We start from the raw sequence: 18217 nt of genomic DNA, 5'->3' as shown, positions 1-18217 counted from the left end.
AAACATTGAGTCAGCAATATATTGCCAGCTTTAAAGAGTAGATAATGAATCAGGGAAACTGCACAGTAATTTGTTTATAGTTATTTGTCTTTTGTTTTTTCAGACAGCTCCAGTGGAAACACGCATTTCTGAATTAATCCACTCAGAAATCTGAACTCCTGTCCTGAGGAGCTTTGCTGTATATTTTGTTGGAACAGTATTAACAGAATGGAGCAGTAAAATGAAGCACTGGAAGCAGAAAGAAGCTACGAATGCAGTCTTGGCAAGTATGCTCTATTCTCCACTTAAATACATTCAAGAAGGGTTTTGGATCAGGCCTGAGTAAAAGCAAACAAAGAAACATCGCTGGATTTATCCTGTTTGTTACTATGTTATGCAAATACAAATGGCCAGATACTTGACTTCCTTAGCAACATCAAACAGAACCAATTTATGTGAAACAACACAACTGGGTGAGGCCAAAGGGATCTCTGTATGAAAGAGTCCCAAAACGGTGTTATTTTCATAGTGATTCCAGCCTGAAGTATTAAGCCATTTGCTTAAAGTTAGAAACCAGTGTGGCTGGATTGCAGTAACCTCTTGCTACCCTGCAAATCTTTCTCTCTGGTGTCCTCCACTTGCAGCTGTAGTATTTCCTGGTTTGCCCTGACTCTGGTATTCAGCTGACTCTGTAGTAAGCAAAACCAGCTTTCAGAGACTTGAAACTGAAATATTGATTAGTATGAGCAAAGTATGAATGGAAGTGGCTGTGTGCAAGCACCAGAAGGAACAGCAAAGCAAAGGTTAAAAGAATGCTCCTTGTTATATAACCAAAACCACAGCTTGTAAGGCAGTAAAATGGAGAAATGTTTTTCTCAAACCAGAAGTTCTGCATTCTGTAGCATAGACAACTTGTCAGCAGAAAATCCTTCCATGCGACATGCTGGACGTGGCAGGAAGATGCAGCACATCACAAATGACATTTATTTCCTGTTGGTTCAACTGGGGGCAGACCATGGAATGTAGAAACACAGAAAATGAGCAAAGAACTTCCAGGAAGTGCGTGGAGGCAGCACTAGCTGGACTGTGAAGCACAAGGATGGCCACCACAGTCAGTGCTGGGTTCCACAAGCTTTCCAAGGCAGTTTTCCATTGCCAGTGGAAAATAATCCAAGAGATGCCAAAAGGCTGTGATGGTTGGTGCTCATCTTCCCTTTTGTTACAGGCAACACGGATCCTGGCGAAGCCAGCACCCCTGGGGGCTGTGAGTATGGGGTCTTGACAGTGTGAACAGAGTTGGATAAATTGAGTGAACGTGAATGAAAGCTGGGGAACTGAGTGAAATGAATGCCTACCTAAATGCAGCTTCTGCAGCTTGACTGGGTGCAGATGGATTTTGAAAAACAATGTGCCTTGTCTGATGTATCTGCAGTCGAAGCGCAGGACGTGGTTACACTGGATTCTGTGGAGGTGCCCCGCTCCATGTGAAGTAGAGGCTATTCCTGCTCCAAATCGTTGGTGCAGCCCAGCTTCCCTGCTGGCTCTGACCACACCAGCAGTTCTTCCCTGCAGGATGGCTAAAGTGTGCAGAAACACCCTGAGAATGATGCTGTCAAACCGGCTTCCCCTCTTTTTTTTTCTGCCATGTGACCTGTACAGTTTCTCTTATCATCACCCTCACTCTGCTTCTTCAGACGCCTCTTTCAGGTCTCAGCTTTGGCTCACCTTACAAGTTATTCTGTGCCCCGGCTCTTTTCTTGCCTTGGATTCCCCAGACTGTTTCAAAGAGCATTTTGCAGAACGTCCTGGCACCACTGTTTTCTTGTTTCCCCCTCTCCATTTCTTACACAGCCCTCCACCAGTTCAATACTGTTTGCTTACTTAGCTAATTGGCTGCGTTTACAACTTGCCTGAGGCTTTCCAGATAATTTTGAGGCTGGGAAGCCTCATAAGAGACCTGAGACACTCACTTGCTCTTTTAGGTGGAGGACAGCCCAGCAGCCGGAATTACAGGAGAGGGAGGGAGGAGAGAAGGAGAAAGATGCACCTGGAATGGCAAATTCTCCCAGCAGTGCCAAGAAGGAGAGCTCTGGTGAGTCCTCCGGGCTCTGTCTCCCCTCTTGTGTGTCCCAGGACACTCCCTGCCCCACCACTGCCCTCCTCCTCCCTCTTTCCCACAGCGCTGCATTTTTATTTATTTTATTTTATTTTGGCTCCCTTGTGTTGCGGAATAAGGACTTGACAATGAAAATTGTAAAGCGCTACGTTTTATTGCAGTTGGGACGCCGAGGGGATGTTTCCACCGCTTATGCGTACCTGGTCGAGCCAGGTTTCAGGTTTAAACACACAAACCCACAAACCCACAGCCCCCTGCCCGCCCATTCCCCGCCTCCTTGAGCTTCATATTATGATTAGTCTTCTGTGGTGGTCGCGGGCGGGGGTCTTGATGAAATAAAAGGCGTCTTCCTCAGTGTTTGCTGCTTGACATCCACCTCTGGGCAGGCACAGCGGGGGTTTGGCTAACTCCCGGGTTAGCTTGTCCTGGCCAAAACCGGGAGCCTGGTTCTTGCTGGTTTCTTAATCAACCGGTTCTGCTTTATCGGGTCTTCACAATACCTAAGTCCTGCTTTACTGAGTTTTCACAATATACGTCTTATCGTTATGGCCTTTACCTAGAAATTAAATTCCTATGTCTTCGGTTACAAATTGTTTCTACCTAACAAGTCACATTTCTATTACAAGCTGCTTGTCTACTTTTACAGACTTGCTAAATAAGCTATATGTTTCTGTTTCCCCTTCATCCTCTTAAGTACATTATATGTTTCTAAAATTCTGGATTTTCATATGCATATATGTTTCCCATATCACCCTTTTATCTCCTTTTTCCATCTTGCTCCTAGCGCTTCCCTGTCCCTGTATTTGCCCTACAGTTCCTGGTTTCTTCTTCCTTTGCTGTCTGTCTCTGGCTCCCAGGCAGTATTTTGGAGTTCCTCCCTCTCTATCCTGCAGCTCGTCAGTGTTTCTCCCATCTCTGTCTCTCTCTCTGGTGGCTTGTCCCTGTTCAAGGTTTTCCCGCTTGGCTCTTGTCTTGGTTTAGGAAGACAGGTATCTGCTAGGTAAAATTACAATCAGAGGCTCTTTGGCAAAGATTTGGGAAATAGGAATAGCAGTTCTTTACTAGTATGTAATACAAAGCAAACAAACACAAAAAAAAAAACTCCCTCCCCCACTAAACAACTACAGCATTAATGACAAACGACAACAGTACCAAGAACCTTGAGGGCTTTGTTTCACAAAACCCAGGGCAGTTTGGTTTCGGTGTCCCTGCAGGATCCTCAGAGCACCAAGCTGGAACAGTGGAAAAGTCCCGGGCTGGTAGCTGGGATGGCAGGGTGTCCCGGCAGGGCAGGGGGTGCAGGGTCACACTGCAGCAAGAGGAGCAGCGCCGAAGGAGCTCGAAGGCAAGGCAGAAAAGCGGCCCAGCCTCCGCAAGTGGCAGAGAAAAAACTCAGGATTCAGGTCGAACCGGTGATAGTAGATTTCCCAGGACTGGATCCCTTTGGCCACAGTGAAACTCCTCCAGCCAGCAACAGCCGTTCTCCGCTCGGCGTGCTTTGCGGCGGCTGAGCTCCTCGAGGAGCGGCAGACACGCGTCTCCCGAACGCCGGAAGCAGAAAAGCACGCAGCTGCCTCAAGCCCTGTCCTCTACCTGCGTCATCTCCCCCCTCCACCTTTTGTCCACCTCTTTGTTTCAGCCAAGCACTCTCAAGTATCCAACACCCGGTCCCCTTGGCAACCCGTGGGGAAAAAATTCCCCAGAGAAAGAAGGAACAAACCCAACCCCCAACAGCTCTGTAGCATGGAGTGAGTCTATTTCGTTCTCCATCTCTCTTTGCTCTGCTCCCCGCCCCTCATTTTGAAATCCTTGCTCTCTGTCCTGTACTGGGATGTGTTCTTTCTCTGACTCTCCTTTTTCTGGCTCCTGCTCCCTGTTTATCAATTACTTCTTTCTTCATCTCTCAGTCTGGTGCTGGATCACAATCTTTAATTCCTCATTTCCTTCCCTGAGGCCCATCTTTCTTTCTCCCGACCACCTCAGGCTCCCTGTTCCTGTTTTAATTCCTCATTCCCTAGCTGGTGCTGTTCTTCCTGTGCAGGTGGTGCTGTGTCAGGTGCTTTATCCCTATCTTTTCATTCTTTATTCTCCCTCTGTTAGTCCATTGCTATCATATTGTTTTGCCATCTCTGCGTTTGGCTCCATGTCCCTGTTTTTTCCTTCTCCTCTCTCTATGCCCTGTTGTCCCTGGCTGTTTTTAATTTCTCCATCTCTCTCTGCCTGCCTCCAGCTCCCTCTTTTTTCATTTCTTCCTCTCTGTCTCGTAGCCCATCAGTATTTTTAATTTCTCTGACTCTCTTTGTCCTGCTCCCTGTGATTCAGTTTCTCCCTTCTCAGCCCTGTGGATGGTGTGATTCTGTTTCCTCCTCTGCCTCTCCTTTTCCATTTCCCTGTCCCTTGCTTTGAATCCCACGCACTCCCTGCATCTTACGGCTTCCCACCCCAGTGTTTTAAATCCCCCCTCTCTGCTGCATAGTCTGTTGCTTTTTCCTTTTTTCCTCTCTCTCCACCCATCTTGCTGTGCCCACTTTTTACTCCTTCCTCTCTGCTCTGTACCCCGCTGCTGTCTTTTGGCCTTTTCCATCTGTTTGTCCAGCTGCCTGACCCTATTGGTTCATTCTGCCCTCTTCCTCATTGTCAGACACTGGAATATTATAGTTTACGACTTCAACGTTTGCACGAAAGACTTTTGCTTGTTACAGCAAAACCGCGTTACAAAAGCTGCGGAGAACACCACCACAGCCCGACTGGGGCTCCGAGTCCCTTTGCCGATGAAGTTAAGATGGAGTTACAGCGGAGGCCTGGGCACACACACAAAGCACAAGCCTCACACCTCACTCTCACTCTCCTCACTCTCCTCCCCAAAGGGGTCCCCAGACCCTGCAGCGGAACCCTCAGTGTTGCAAGGCACGGAATATTTCGAACCTTCAAAGTTCTTCCCGGTTTATACACAGGGACTGAGTTTTCTTTGCTCTTCTGGCTTTCAACCGGGTGGTGACACTCCTGCACCCACCCGTGCCCCCTGCCGTGGCCGTCCCTCTCCGTTCCCAGCGCCTCTGTGGCCCGTCACTAATTCCGCCCTCTGTCAATCCCGGCTTTTCTCCCAGGGAAGAGTCTGGGATATGGATGGGCTCTGTGTCCCTGCTGCCGCCTGCTGGCGGACCTCGGTACTGCTGCTGCCCCCGCCCCGCCGGTGGGTTCATTTAGGAATCCATAATTAACCCCTAATTATTACAGATTGCGGTACCCCAAAGCCTCCCCTGTTTCACCCCTGAAATCCCCCCGACAGGATCCAGAACGTGCGGACGATCGAAGGGAAACCGCACCGGGCTGGTCAGTGAGCTGGGGTTTGGGGGTGCCCCGGCATTTCGGGCGGTTTCCATAATTTTGTCGGCACCCTCATAATTTTTGGCGGGCTCTAAATAATTTTTGGGGTGCCGTGTTCATTTTGGAGGAGGGTTCCTGTGATTTTGGGAAGTTCCTCTGTTATTTTGGGGGGATTCCCCGTCATTTTGGGGGAGTCCTTCCTAATTTTGGGGATGTTCCTAATACTTCCATGGGGTCTCTTATTCTGGGGGGGTTCCCATAATTTTGAGGCTGAGGCGCGTCATTTTGAAGGTGTCCCTCGGTTTGAGGCTTTTCCTGAGGGCTCTATCCAGGTGCACAGAGTCCATTCCAGGGGCTTTGGAATAACGGGAGAGGGGAGAGCACCGGGGCCGGGACGGGAGCAGCGACACGGCAGCTGTGCTTTACGGCAGCGTGGCGGACGGCGGGGCGGTGGCGGTGCTTTTACGGCAGTGTGGCGCCGTGAGGTGGTAGAGCGCTTTACGGCACCATGGTGGTCCAGGTACAGCCCCCAAAAATATTATTTCATTATTTTTGTTATTTTGTTTTTATTTTTGGGTACAGCCCAAAAATCCCTGAAAATCCATAGGGAATGTGTATGTGTGGCAGCTCAGTGTGGCCAGCCTGGGACAGACAAGGTGAAGGTGAGCCCTTACTGTGTATTCTGCTCTGAAAAGCATGGATGAAGGAAATGGTTACACGGAAGAAGGATCCAGACTCTCAAGATTGCACAAGGAAAGGACGAGAGGCGACAGACACAAACAAAAGATCCTCCGATTAGATGTGGGGTAAAAACTCTTCCCACTGAGGATGGAGATCCATTTTTACCAGTGGTAGTCTTTACAAGCATTACCTAAAATTTACCAGTTGTTAGCATAAGCCTGACTTCACAAAGAGTTGATAGTACAGGGAAGACAGCATGGAGAATCTCTTGAGCCCCTCAGTCTTTCCAGTAATCCTCCCTGCTGTGAGGTAGTGGGATGCTGAAAATCAGCAGGAGCTGCTTGCGGCTCTTTGGGAAAGATTGCTGTGATTTGGAGCCTGTGGAGAAAGCTGATAATAGAGGAGAATGATAAGAGTTTAAAGAGAAGGAGAAATGAAGCAAAACTTCAACACAAAGTAAATGTTTAGACTATTAAAACAAACAAACAAAAATCCACAAAATCTCCGGCCGTAAAGGATGGAAGCTGAACGAAGAACAAACTGTCAGGAGCAATAGGGAAAGGCTGGGTTTTTCTCTGCTTAAAATGAGACCCACCGCATATCATGCTGTCAGTGCAAAGCACTTGGATCTTCCTGCTCTCCTTTTCCCCCTTCAGGGCCAAGTGTCTCACACAGCTGTGGCACCAGGCTGGAGCTTTTCTCCTCCTGCCATGCTTCTGAGCCCAGGAGCCCCAAGAGTAGGAACAAAACTAAAGAGAGCTGGTAGGCAGAAGCCCAGTGGGTGTCAGTGCCTCAGGAAGGCGCAAAGGCTAAAAGACCGGTCAGAAATCAAAGGAGCAAACAGATGACGATGACATAGAAAAGGCCACATTATGTCCTGGCTGTTGAAGACAAAGACTGTTTGTTCGGTCTCCTCCAGACTGAACAAATCTGCTGGTGAGTCTGTAACCACTAGATGGAACTCACGCACTTTGCATTAATTCACTGATCATGGGCACAGAGTTCATCCTGGTCTTAGGTGAGGCTGCGAGTCTGGTGGCTGAATGTCAACACCTGCCCTCAGCAGCAAAGGGCATTTATGGAAATACAGCAAGAGCTCCTAAAACATGGGTGAATAATGCGTTCATTCCAGTGAGCAGGGATACTGAATATTTTATGTCCAAGCCATGGTAATGTTAGTGGTTCCTACCGGGAGGGACAAAAGCCTCTGATGGCTTGATGGAGAGCACTGGGACACATCCTTCATCAGACAGACCACCAGCACATGATTTTGGGTAAGTCATTTAACATGGCTGTGGCTTGGTTCCCCCTTTGCTGAAGTGAGTTTTGAAACTGTCTGCCTTAAAGTGTGCTTGAACATCCAGTATGTTATTCTTGAAGCTGTTTAATACTCCTTGGTGGGGTACACCTTGCCAGTGTGCAGTGGCAGGCAAAAATGCAGTCATCTACAACACAAATCCTGCATTCTGCTCTCTTCCGGTTTCTGAGACTCCAAACTTGTTTTCTTACAGCCCATTAAATAAAACAAACTAAAGGACAGCTACCATTCATTTCTTAAAGGCTTAGAATATTTAATTATATTTTAAAAATAACCAGTATTATAAAGCCTAGAGACCCCAGGCAAGATCAGCTCCGTGCTGTGCTGTGTCTTGTACAAACAGAGTGAAAGGAATTCCTTGGTAATAGTGGTGACTATTCTGGGAAAAAGACTCTTCTTTATCAATTTGTATGTATAAACACCAAGAAATTAGTGAAAGCCATCCAAATATTGAAAATGGAGCAGGAAAAACCTGCTCTGGTAGTAGGAGATTAATGACCTTTCTGATACACAGTTCTTCAGAGAAAGAAAAGACAGATTTCTTACAAGTACATTTTGCCAATTGTCCAAAGCATGCAAGGAAAGTGGTAGGGAAGTTAGTTCCTCATCTAATGTATCAATTAATTGGTAGATTGTATGAAATACAAGAATTGATAGCAGAACAATCCAAATCTGTAACTTTAAGGTTTGTACAGTGTTTAGGCTTTTAGTCTTCCCAATTCAGCCTGGAGGTTTAACAGGAACAGTTTACAGAACCTGATCTGAGGCCAGTGAAGTTTCCTTTGGAGGGGTTTAGCTGGCAGAGTAAAGCTCCAGAGAAATCATTACCAGGTGGGGTCACACAAAAAAAAGGTACAGAAAAAGAAGGAGCATGAGCACTATCCGTATGGAAAGCTCATCCTGATTCACAGACCCAAGGACATTGCAGTTCCCACTTTTGGCATTTCTTCCTGTCTGTGTGGTGCTACTCAAGCAAGATACAAACCTTTTCTCAACAGAGGAAGGTCAGTCAAATGAGGTACTTGGACTGAGAATAGGTAGATGAGGAGTTCTTTAGGTGGAGTCTTGCCTTGCACGTGGATTCTGAATTTCCTGGCTTTGGTCAGTGCACTTCTTCTGTTTCCCAGATGCTGACAACTGAACAAACCCATCCTCCTGCTCATGGAAAGAAGCAGTTTGCCTCAGAGACTTTGCAATACTCTTGGAAATAAGGATATAAATGAAATGAAGAAGCAACTGACTCGTAAAAAGGGGGTAGCAGAGTTGTAGCACTCTTGGCATATAAGAGACTGTGCTTGTAATGATAAATTTTATTAGTATGATATGAAGCAGCAAAACTTTAAAACAGTAGCTAACATTAGCAACTCATTGCTGATCCTCCTAAGAGTAAGTCATAAATGCCCATTCAGATGTTTCTTCACTTCCATAAAACTATTTGCACTGACCATGCAGAAATAGCGTCTTCCAGATTGATACTACTGACATGCATTCGCAGTTTGTGCTTATTGTAAAATCCCTCTGGACTTGGCTGGAGACAGTTTTCCTAGACTTTGGGCTTGATTGTCTTCTGTGATATGCAGGCATCTGTTTATTGGAGGGCACAAGTTACAGATGTGCAACATTCAGAAGTGATAAAGGTTCTACATTTAGTTTAATCCTGTTCCATCTATTCTGGAATAATTCTGCCTCCAGGAAAGGGCAAATATGAAATATGAAGTACGGTTGACTAACAAAGGTAAAACCGGAAGCTTTGGTCTGAGTTGGACATCACAAAAAATGAAAGGTGGCCCACAAGTATTGCTGTGCTGTGGTGACTGATGGAGGACAAGAGTGTGATAATTGTTTGCAAGCCTTTCCTGGAAACATCTTGACTTGTTCCAAGATGCAGAAACTCAGTCTGAGGACGATGGAGCGGTAATCAGCATTTTACCTGAAAAATGTTACCAGTGTTCTCTTCTTGGAAAGCCGAAGTGATAGAGAACATGCTGCCAGCATGAACTCTGCACTAGGCAGTGATGTTTTTCAGGCATGCAGGCAATCACCAAGCCAGTGTAATGTAGGCCAGGCTAATCCTGCAGCACAAACCTGGAATCAACATTTGAAGTTTTTACTTTTCTGACAATTTTCCTTTAGATTTTGTCATCGCTTGGAAAGGGTTTTATGTATATTTATGTATCTAAATATCTCAAGAGCTTGTAGATTTTTTTTTTTTTTGACACTTTCCTGCAGCTGTGAACATCCCATGACTACGTGGAAAGATATCCTTGCCTGTTGTTTGTCATGTGTCGTGCAGGGTGGAACCAGCATGCACGAAGAGAAAGTGCTGCCCTACCTCCACGTTGCCCCCTTTTCCAGCCACACTTTGTTCTTTCCCACAGCATGTTATTGTTTGCTGTTTCCAACAATCCTTGGTTGGCTCCCCAGCCATCTGGCTATCAGAGATAAACACATTAGCCCCTTACCTTCTGGGATTCTAGAGCATTGGATGATTAACCTTGCTGGGAAAGGGAAGATTTAATCCCCGTTAAATTACTACAGTAACGAGGTTGCAGCACCTCCATTACCTGCAGTGCCCTGGGCATCTTTAAATGTGCCATCATGACAGGCACTGTCCAGATGCAGGTTGTTTCTGCCTGTCAGTGGGCAGGAAGGCTTTGCATCCAGCAGTCTCCCTCAGGACTTGTGCCACATGCCAAGGCAGCATATTTTTTAGCATCTCGTCCATGGACAAACGTAGACTTTTGCAGCACTGAATGTGCGTGTGATATGATCAGCTGGAGTTCTTCATCAACATTTGCATGAGTGAAGGAAACCTTTCTCCTGTCCCATGGGGCTGTGTCACCCCTGGGCTCCCAGTGATACCTGCCAGCTTTGTCTGCTCACAGACAGAGTGCACCAGGCTTTCTCCAGGGCTTAGACTTTCCCCTACACTGTAGACAGGCCAGCAAATTGGCCCCGAGACATGTCTCTTGGCTTTCAGCCCTTTCCAGCTCAGGAGAAACTAACAGATGTTCTGCTCTGAGTTCATTACAGGTTTCCAGGCAGGGGAAATTAGCAAAGTCTCTTTAGCATCTGCCTCTTCCAGCTAAGGAGGAGTCACATGCAGAGGAGCTCCTCAGTCCTGCCTCTCTGATCTTATTTGGGCACAGATCCCTCTAAGTTCACTGCCTAAACTGTCCCACTCCTTTGCCACCGTGGTGGCCCCAGCTGGCCCTGCCTTTTCTCTCTAGGGCTAAATGGACTGGCTGTGCTCAAGAAGTGTTGCTTCAGAGAATTTACAATAGGTTTAGATGAGGAATCAGAAAATAAAAAAAACCCCTCCGACCCTCTAAGGTCTTCACAGAATCCCAGGATGGGCCAGGCTGGAAGGCACCACAGTGGTGTCTTCTGGTCCCAGCACCCTCCTCCAGCAGGGCCATCCCAGAGCACAGGGCACAGAATTGTGCCCAGTTGGTTCTGGAATGTCCCCAGCGAGGAGACTCCACACCCTCTCTGGACAATCTGCTCAGTGCCTGGTCACTGCCCAGGGAAGAAGTTCTGCCTTACGTCCAGGTGGAACCTCCTGGGTCTCAGTTCCTGCCCGTTCCTCTGGTGCCATTGCTGGGCCCCACGGAGCAGAGCCTGGGCCCTGCTCTGAGCCCTCCCTGCTCACAGGGACACACAGGGATGGGGGACCCTCTTAGCTGGGGCTCCTCTCCAGGCTGGACAGCCCCAGCTCCCTCAGTTGCCATGGTTATTTACTTTTCTTCAAGCCTCAGGTTCTACAGCTCAATAATTGCATGAGAAACTTGGTTCTTGCTTTAATATAAATTATAATATCAGCAGCAGATAAAGGCATGGAATTACTGATTCTAGCAGGCAAAACAAGAAAGGCTAAAAAGCCCCACCAGAGGCAGATGCACAGATGTGCAGAGAGGATGGATGACAGCTGGCTGGGCCATGTCCTGGGTGGCATGTCCCCCCACCAGGTCAGCTGATGAGGAGCAACCTCAGCATCAATTCATGTGACAAGGGCCCATGCAGAGCCAGTCATACAAGAAGCAAAAGAAACACCATCTCTTCTGCCAGGCCTTGCACCAAAGGTCAGGCGACCCAGTCGTGCAAAGAGGAAGGTCTCTTCTTCCTCTTCCTCGGCTGTGTCACCTCATCTGGCTCCAGCACAGGCAGAGTGGTAATGCTGGGGTTTGAGCTGGAGAGTTACAAGCACTAAGAGCAGGCAGCTGGAGGCAGGGAAGAGCAGCTTAATCACAGGTCTCTCCTTTGGCAGAGCAACATCACAAATGAAATTGTGCTGGTGATGTTTCAGAGCTTGTTGGTTTTAAGTAAGTGTCTGCATGGGGAGCAAACCTTCCATCAGTGATCAACCACTGTCATGTTTGGTGGACTTGTAACACTGTCAAACCCATCACAGCAGTGCTTAGCAAAAGCATGTTCTGTAATGTGAGACAATGCCTTTGCAGTTCTTACTTATTTCTAGTAAATTCAATATTAGCAATGACATCTATAAAAAAAACCCCAAACTTTATGCCTCTTTCTTTCACCAGCAGAATATTGCTGGGAATCAAGATGGCACTATGAGTGTGTCTACTAGTAGAGTGGTGAGGACAGGAGACTCTTACCTGGGATGTGAAAGGGTTTACTCACACGGGAGGGGCTCTGAACCAAGCAGGATATCAGCTTTCTGACCTTATTGAGCCTCAAACTGTTGGAGCTTGGCACAGGAGTTATCCAGGGAAGTCTGTAGGCCCTGTGGAATATACTGTGGTGGACAAGACACTCGCAACAAACATATAATAGATGTTATTGCTACAACAACGTGAAGCAGAGGCAAACACACTGCAAGCCCAAATGGGACAGCCTGGAATATGTGTTTGCATGACATTGGCTAATTGCCCGAACTCCTGCTGCAGTCAGTGGTGACAAAGAGATAATTCACCCGTTCCTCTGACCCTTTGCAGACACCTGCAACAGGATGAGGTGAACTTTAGTCTCTAAAAGAGAGATCTTTCCCTTTCAATGCCACGGAGTGACAGGGGAACAGTTGATTTGGACCCTCAGCTCTATTGATTGCAATTAATTTTTTTTTCTTGGTGTCCATCAGTGAAGGTGAGAGCAGAATTAAACCCTGTTTGAGGAAGGAAAGGGCCTCTGAATTTGGTACTGTTTTTTTCCTACCTGGAATTCTCCTTGGCCATATGAAATATGGGCCACTACTGCATGAATCCACAGAGTTAGGAAACTTAGGAAGTATCCAGGAATCAGAACAAAAAGTAAGAATATTAATATGGAAGTGAATCATTCAGATTGTGTGAGTGGAAAATGATACGAATTGAACTCTGGAAAGACAAGATTAACTGGATAAATTTGACATTGCAGCAGTGATCTCTGTATTGAGGCAGCGACTGCTCCATGTACTATGCCAAAGGCAACTCTGTATGGGCTACTTTTGAAATACTAACTGAAAGGCTTAGTGGCAAATGGAAGAAGAATCCAACAAATGGCAATTCACCAAATTATATCATGGTCAAAACAAAGAAAAGATTAAACTCTCCCATTTAAAATTAAATCAAATGCCTTGTAATATGACACAGATAAATACGTAACAATTATGGGATGCAACATCAGTGCCTGTAGGCGAATACAGAACAATAATATATTTCTAATGGGAGACACTCGAGAGACTATTCATTTAAATTGCAGAAAGATTTATACTGTACTAATCTCATTATGAACCATGCATAGGAAACATGGTTTGCAGCACATTATACAATAAAATTGGACCTGAAAAGATTATCACATTCATAAGGATCTTCTCCTAAATAAGGGTAGCACGACACTTTATATATTGCAACATTTGGCTCCAGAAAGTAATGCTGCTAGAAAACATGAATGCTGTTAGACTTGTTTAACGAGTAATTTGTCTTCCAGGATTCCTTTTTCAGTTGAAAATCACCATTAACACCTGTCAGATCCATACAAACATGTTCACCTTTCAAATCATGTGACCTGGTTTTATTACGGCTTATGTGCATTCTGAATTTGTGTCTCTGAGGGTGGTCAATTGTGTGAAAAAAGAAACCTTTTCTCCCTCTTTATGATAATATCTACTTCCCATGCTGCACTTTTCATCTGTCCGTGCTCAGCTGCTTTACCACTACTCTGATTTTGTTTGCTGAGAAAGCTGTAACAGAGAAGGGAACTCGGGTGCAAATTCCCCCTTGAAGGCACTGAACCCCAGGTTTTTGTGTTCTCTGGTCTCTGGAGGTAGGGATGGCACTGTTGTACCACTGCTGATGCCACTGTGACAGTTGCAGGGCTGGCACTCTGGGCTTGGCCAATGCCTCCAGGCACACTGGGCAAATTTATGATCAGCACTGGGCAAAGTGGCAGCTTTCATTTCAAATCACGAGCCTATTTGAAAGGACTGAGGAGCTGTTCCTGTCTCTTTTATCAGCTGCCCGTTGCCATTTGAAGGACAATTGCCCAGCTGGGCACTTCACCCGTGGTGGCTCACTGCATCCAAGTGATTGTGGTATTTTTATACAATTGTCAGACATGTGGACCTGTCTGTCTTCATCACGCCACATCAGCACACTTCTGTGATTCTGAGATTGATTCTGATTGGGAAAAGAGGTGAAAAATCTCATCACAAACAGTTTCTGATTTTTAGTTGGAGCGAAGCGTTTCTTTCTTGCGTAGCACACACATCCATATCCAGGAAAATACATTTTCTTAAGCAAACTGCAGCAAGGCTTGTCACTCATCAAGCATTCACGGCACTGACCTCTAGAGTTTCAAGTGATTCGAGTTCTCTTACACAAACTAGGAAGCAACTTTTCAATCAGCTTCTCTTTTTTCTTTGTAAAATAATGTGGCATTTGGCATCAAGCAAGGCATTTTAAATAGAGACAGCTGGTGGCAAGTGTTTTCAGGGAGAAAGCCTGAACTTGTGATTTTCCTCACTTTCCCCTCATTACAGATTTGGTATCTTTAAAGCCATAACACTTCTTGGTTTTTTTTTTTCCCCCCATGCTTTACTCTGTCTTGTGTTGGTTGGGTTTGCTGGTTGGTGGTCAGCTAGAAGGGTTTGGGGATTAATAAACAATACAAGACTGTCCAATAGGGATCTCTGGAAACAGAAGTATTGTAGAGACTAGCCCAGGGGAAGAAAAACCCCACAACTATGCTGTTTCTGTTGCAAAGATATTTTGAGGTTTTCCAACTTGTAAGAAGGCTTCTGCTCTCTCTCTGCAGGTTCTGGTGGCAGACACATCTACCTGTGAAGCACAAGGATTCAGCCTTGATGTTTTTTCCAGCATGTTTTCACCCACTCTGCTAGTGAGAGACTTGGAATCACAAAGTAAGAGAATCCAATCCCTTATCTTGGTTACAAAGGGGTGGTAGAGTTTCCATCAAATATAAAAAATGGAATAGAGCATCTGTCTCCCAAAAGGAACACACATCATCAGAAAATAAGCTGAGCATGGGAAATCTTTTACTGATGAACTTTATTTTCAATACTGGATGTTCAAGGTGTGTGTGGGGGGGATTGAGTGGGATTTTTATTGTGTTTGGTTTGGGGTTTTTTTATTATTAATGATCATTATTATTGAATGCATCATGTCATCAGCATCAGAAAATAGCTTAAGCAGCAGTACCCCCAAAGTCCAGCTTTGGCATTGAGAGGCAGTAGATTTACTTGCACAAATATTGTCACCTGAAGACACAGGTTTACTGTCCAGAGAGGAAAAGTACAGCCTTGGTACAAAGTTTCTTTGACGTTGAAATTCGTTCCCTCTCACAGCCTGTGGCATGCCAGTTTTGGCCACTGAGGAGTGTGATGCAAGATGCCACAGTTTGCTGTGGCTTCCTCTTCATCTGGGCAGATAGCCAGGATCTCTCTTGTAGATGGAAGTAAAAAAAAAGGAAAAACGAGTTTTTATGTGTCAAGAGCTGCTGGTTTTAATTTTGGGAAGCATATTTTTAATAGCAAAACGGTGGGCATAGTAGATGTGGGTTTTTCCTGTTAGTTTGTTTTTTTTTTTTTAAATGAATGAGCACTTGGGTTTGGACAGGAGGCTAGATGAGAGGGAAAGAAGGGGCAGCTCGTTTTTGAGAAAGTTTAGAGATGCTACTGGACTTTTTTTTTTTTTTTTTCCCAAAGGGTAGCTTTGGGAGCTTATGTTCCCAAAGTTCTTAGAGAATAGAATAGAATAGAATAGAATAGAATAGAATAGAATAGAATAGAATAGAATAGAATAGAATAGAACAGAATAGAATGGAATGGAATGGAATGGAATGGAATGGAATGGAATGGAATGGAATGGAATGGAATGGAATAGAATAAGAATAGAAATAAGAATATTTCAGTTGGAAGGGACCTGCAATTGCCTGGAATCTGCCTATGACCAGGCAGGAGATGAACCCACTGGCCGCGTGAGCTGGACCCACAGAGGAGCAACACATCTGGAAGTGTTTGACCTTTGCATCCTTCACCCAGATGAGAGCTCTTTACAAAAGCAAGCAGCCCAAGCAGGTATTGTGTAGAGCTGCATCAAAAGGTGTAAATCACTGTCTCTCTTTACTGGGTGCACTGAAAAGCGGCATTTATCAACCCTAGGTGTGTGAGGCAGATGATGGAGCTCAGAGCACTCCTGCAGGTGGAGGATGGTGCTGTTGACAGTGGCCAGAGGGTGGTAGCACTGCTCAGCTCCTACTACTCTGTCCTCCTCAAACTACGGTTAAAAAAAGCGGCATTTCTTCATTTCTTGTGAGGAAAAGAAGAAAGAAGAGGTGAGAAAAGGTGGGGATTTTTAAACGAAGAGGAACTTTTACAAACACACGTCGTTTTCCTAGGCCCTAAAAACATTATGCTAGCTCAGACTAGTGCTGGGGGCGATTTTCTGAGCTTCTACTTTTTCAGAGAATGCTCCTTTTGATATGATAGCCACAGGCTGTCAGGCTTGTAGTTTCTCTGCCGTGGCACATAACTACCATAAACAACGACCTCACCACAAGAGCTGTCATATGCAGCTTCCAGGCAATTGCAGGTCCTTTCCAACTGAGCCATTCTATTCCATTTTATTCTTTTATCTCTAAGGACTTCGGGAATGGAACAATACTTGGTGTTGTGGAAGTCTTCTGGTATACACGTCTCTCCATTGTTGGAGTTGTAGGGTACCTTAATTTTTCTGGAAGTTGGAAAACTGAGAAAATTAATTGTTGAAGGGCACAAAGCGCACTGATGCTAACATCAGAACTGTTGTGTCCACATGTACTTGTGCATATAGTGGTGTGTCTGACTTAGTATTACTTAGCTTGTAGTTTAAAGCACAGAGGGCCCAAAGCTCACAGCTTCCAAATGTCATTCAATGTGACATTATGTATTTTAGAGCTATAAAAAATAAACTTGGGCCGCTGACATCAGTCATCTCTTCTTTTTCTCTCCTGTGCCACTGAGAACCGTGTGCCCCTGTCTGTTTACTCCCATTTCCAGTTGCATTTACTGTAATAGGTTAAACCAGAATAATGTGTTGGCCTTGCTGTGGGACCATAGGCAGGTGGCTTCACTGCTCTGAGCCTCAGTTCTCCCAGAGGTGAAACAAAGGTAACAACGCTCTGTGGAGGGCTCTCAGATCTCCAGCTGCTGTGGAAGAGACAATAGTGTGATTATAATTGCCCAGGCACTGTAAGACCCCGTGTTTGGTGGTGTTTTTTTGTCTGCCTCCCGACGCTTTCAAACGTTGCCATGCACACTCTCACTGGTTTTTTTTTCTCCCTCCCCACTTCTGCTTTTTCCCCTCTTGCTGCTACCTCTCCTCTGTCCCGTAGATCTGTCTCAAGAAAATCTACTTCATCTATTGACCCATTTTCCTCCCACTATTGGGTTCTGATTTGCCACTGCCTTTCCTTTCACAACCATTTCTATCAACAGTTCCTTCACCACCGTCCCCTCTCCTGCTCCCCTCCTCCGAAATTCTCCTTCAGCCCTGACACTTTCTCTGGAAACAGCCTCAGGCTATTTCTAACCTTCCTCCTCTCATCAAAGCACTTGAAAAATTCAGCTCACTTTCTTCTCTTGTCAGGGAGGCTGCGGTGGCTCCTGGGCCAGGCTGGGAAGCAGGAGCTCCTGGTTGGTGATGGTGGCAGTGCCACTGAGTCACCACCGGGCCTTCGGCACCGCACTCACCCTCTGTCCCCTCCTAGCTTTAAAATAGGAGCAGTGCTCGTGTGCTTACCTCACGTGGATGTTGTAAAAGCTTAATTACCGCTTGTAAGATGGTATCTAAGAGTGAAACGTGTCTTTATCTCCTGCTGCAGTAGTTGTGACCACCTGCACTTGGTTCAAGCCCTGGCATATGGAAGTATCTTCCACAGGCAGCTAAAGCCTTCCTTTCTCCTGGTCACAAAGGTCCCCGTGCCACAGTCCTCTGACACAGAAGAGTCTCCCTGGCTGCTAGGATAACAGGCAAGGAGGCTGGGTTTCCCTCCAGTCAGGGTCCAGCCTTTCCAGACACTATCTGATCACTCTCTCCCACTCTCTGACCCCCTGAAATTGCTGGTGAGGCCTCTTCTGAACAAAAATCCTGGTCCTCATCGCAACTGCCTTTTCCAACCTCACCGGTTGCTTTGCTCTTCCCTTTCTCTGCAGCTGTCAGGACTTGTTCCAGCTGCCCTCCCTGCTCCTCCTTCCTGGGTGCCCCCTCAGCCTGCCTTGATGGGTACACCCCAATAGGGAGCCCTTGCCTTCCTGGGCAGTGGCTGCAGGGACAGCTCTGGTGAGCTGCTGCCCACCC

General features: G+C 46.1%; 1 long non-coding RNA gene across 1 annotated transcript; it reads left to right on the top strand.

Annotated features, from left to right (window-relative positions):
- The first annotated feature begins 117 nt into the window (after positions 1-117).
- On the top strand, positions 118-16847 carry LOC136290300 (uncharacterized). The gene is made up of 4 exons (XR_010721081.1): positions 118-266; positions 1205-1243; positions 1962-2071; positions 14676-16847. It is a non-coding gene; the product is annotated as an uncharacterized lncRNA (long non-coding RNA).
- The last annotated feature ends 1370 nt before the right edge of the window (positions 16848-18217 follow it).

Source organism: Chamaea fasciata, unplaced genomic scaffold (genome assembly GCF_029207755.1).
Source record: "Chamaea fasciata isolate MVZ Bird 193981 ecotype frontalis unplaced genomic scaffold, bChaFas1.0.hap1 SCAF_5, whole genome shotgun sequence".
In the NCBI taxonomy this organism is placed as follows: domain Eukaryota; kingdom Metazoa; phylum Chordata; class Aves; order Passeriformes; family Sylviidae; genus Chamaea; species Chamaea fasciata.
The sequence above is the reverse complement of the archived record's forward strand: the minus strand, read 5'-3'. Positions and strand labels throughout refer to the sequence as shown.